Source organism: Danaus plexippus, chromosome 25 (genome assembly GCF_018135715.1).
Source record: "Danaus plexippus chromosome 25, MEX_DaPlex, whole genome shotgun sequence".
NCBI lineage: Eukaryota > Metazoa > Arthropoda > Insecta > Lepidoptera > Nymphalidae > Danaus > Danaus plexippus.
Genome location: NC_083553.1, coordinates 1,619,985 through 1,622,876, shown reverse-complemented (window position 1 = coordinate 1,622,876; position 2,892 = coordinate 1,619,985).

Below are 2,892 nucleotides of genomic sequence, written 5' to 3'. Positions count from 1 at the left end.
TGTTTCAAAACGTTCTGGAAATCTTATTTAAGTTTTTTATCGTTACTTTTGTTAGTTTTAAATTGTTTATGTTTAAGTGCTAGTTAAAGTATTTAGTATTAACTATACAGTCAGAAAGAGAAAAGTCTTTGGTTAGTAACTGTTCTGTCGAAAGGCTAGCATTTAATGAAAGTGTTTATCACGGCTTCGATTTAATGAAAGTGTTTATAGAATTTCAGTTCTATTCATGACTCCATTAAAGAGTGGTAATATTGAAGTAAAGTAAAATACATCATAACCGCTCATCTTAATTTACAAAAACATTATAATAGTACTATTTATAACTAAACATTGGTTGAATTGAAAAAATAATCATACTAATGTATGTATGTCACTTTGAGATATTTACAGTGCATTTACAGAACACTCCTAACTTGGATATTTTTAGACATTTTCTTATTTACCTTTTATGGAAACACCTCCACGATTATCACATTAGCATGAAGGAAAAAAATATTTAACTGTAAACGTCACTTTGGATAACGAAATTCGTTAATGTAAATATTTATTAAATACTTTATGTAATAACTTTTTGGTCTCAAACTTCTTAGTTTCTAGTAGCGATCTTGTTAATTCACAAATCCCTCTCTAATAGCGCAGCATAATATTCACACATGACATCGGTGAAATCTATAAGGAAACGCCAATAACTGAGAGGGAGAGAGAGAGAGAGAGAGAGAGAGAGAAAGAGAGAGAGGGAGAGAGATAACTTGTTAGTCAAAATTTCCTCTATACATACAGCACTACGGTTTTATCTAGCTTTATGCAGTTACAATAATTCAGCATAGTTAATCAAATCACTGGCATGGTTTTACTCATACGTTCATACTATCACTATCTGTGCTTAGTTTCATGATACAAACCTCGGCTTTGTCACTGATCACGATAAGTAACATAGGTTTGAATTAAAAGTTAGAAGGAAGTACCTGATATTTGATAGGTATTAAAAATATAGATGTCGATATAAATGTTACATAAAATAAAACTAATATTATCGGATTTTAATAATTTTAACTACATACTCCCGGTTTTTCGGTTACTTTACAGCAACCGTGATCACGAGCAGACGAGATGAGAAGATTTTTTTTATTTCAATGAATACTAGCGTAAATTTTAGATCTCATTAAATGTAACATGATTTGAAATCAGCGCGTTTTATGAGGACGAGTTAAGAATGTTTAAATATGTATTTATTAAAAAGATCAATTGTCATCTATTTATTACAGAGGAAATCGTAAAATTTTTATATTTTCAAACAAATTTTAATAATATATCTTAATTTGTTTGTTTGGATTTCAATTAACACATAAAACTATAAATTTATTTTTTAATCTCGTCTGCCCGTGATCACGGTTGGTGCAAAGAAACCGAAACTTGGGGAGTATGTAGTTTAAAATACTAAAAAACGCGCGGTATCTGAAAACCTTCGTGTCATTAAAATGAGTACTCGAGAAAATTTTAGATATCATTAAAATAAATTGATTTTTACCATGGCAGTCCGTTACATAATAATATTACATTTGTTAGTTATCCAACTTCAATCCTCTATAGCTCCGTATTGTTCATGGTTCTTCCATATTTGGTTTCCAGTCAATGTGTGTATCTCAAACGTCCTGAAATTCAGTGGTCAAAGCTCCATTGCACGGGTCTTCCGTATTTGGTTTCCAGTCAATGTAAGCACGTCAAAGTCAACTTCAGTACCCACAGCTCCATTTCACCATTCTCCTCACACTCGCTTTACCCACGCGAATTCCTCGACCGGGTATTACCCACTAACGCCAATCTATTTTCAAAGACCGGTCGTACAAAAATAACAAGCGTGTATTGTTTACAAACTATTGTAAAATTCGCTCAATGGATACGCTGAATGGATTCTATATTCATTTTGTGAGTCAGATTCCGTTAATTTATGGAATTCATTCCTCTTAAATCCAGAGCATGCGACAATCAGGTCAAAATATGTATTATGAGAAATACTTAAACGGAAAAAGAAATATGTTGTTTATAGATTAACATTTTTGGAATTGTTTACCGGTAGTAGCGAGAGCGGCGTCTTTTGTCTATGAAAGGTATTTTTAAACTTCAATTCTATATATAATAATATAATTTGGAATTAAAAGTCCCCATTTAGATATTTTGTTTACGAATTAACGAACAAAGAGGCTTCTATGATAGTATACATAAGAAATAAAAAATATACTGATATAATTAAGATATAATAAATAAAAGTGGAATATCTGTTTTGTTTTGTAATATAAACGTACATATAATTTTAACACAGCCCAAATGCCATTTTTGTTTCTATTACAGTTTTTGTAAGTCCGTCTTATTGTTGCGACTTATCTCTAGACATCGGGTCCGATTTTCATAGAACCACTTCATATACTTAATAAACTAAGAACTTAGAATACTTTTATTTAATGTATGTTTTATACACTAATTAATTAAGATTGCTAGCGACTAAAGTCGCGGGCATAGCTAGTATATAATAATAACGAGGAGTCGTAATTAAATTTAAATAGAAAAGTTGTTCGTATTTAGCCCTACAAAACGATTTCTATCACTCGTACGAGATTTAAGAAACTTTAATTACAACATTAAATACCTATATTTTCCATGTTGATTTCTCTATACATCTTTTACTATAGGAATGATAATAACATTAGCGTAATACCAATTAAAATAATTCAGTCCATTGTTATTCATCCAACTAAAATAAATATGACGTCAAAAAGTTCCAAGTCCCATATAACGGAAAGCTGCGTAAGCTGTGAATCACGATTTAAAAATTAAGACATTACATACCTCTTCAATAATACAATGATATTAAACATGTATATATCACCCGCAATA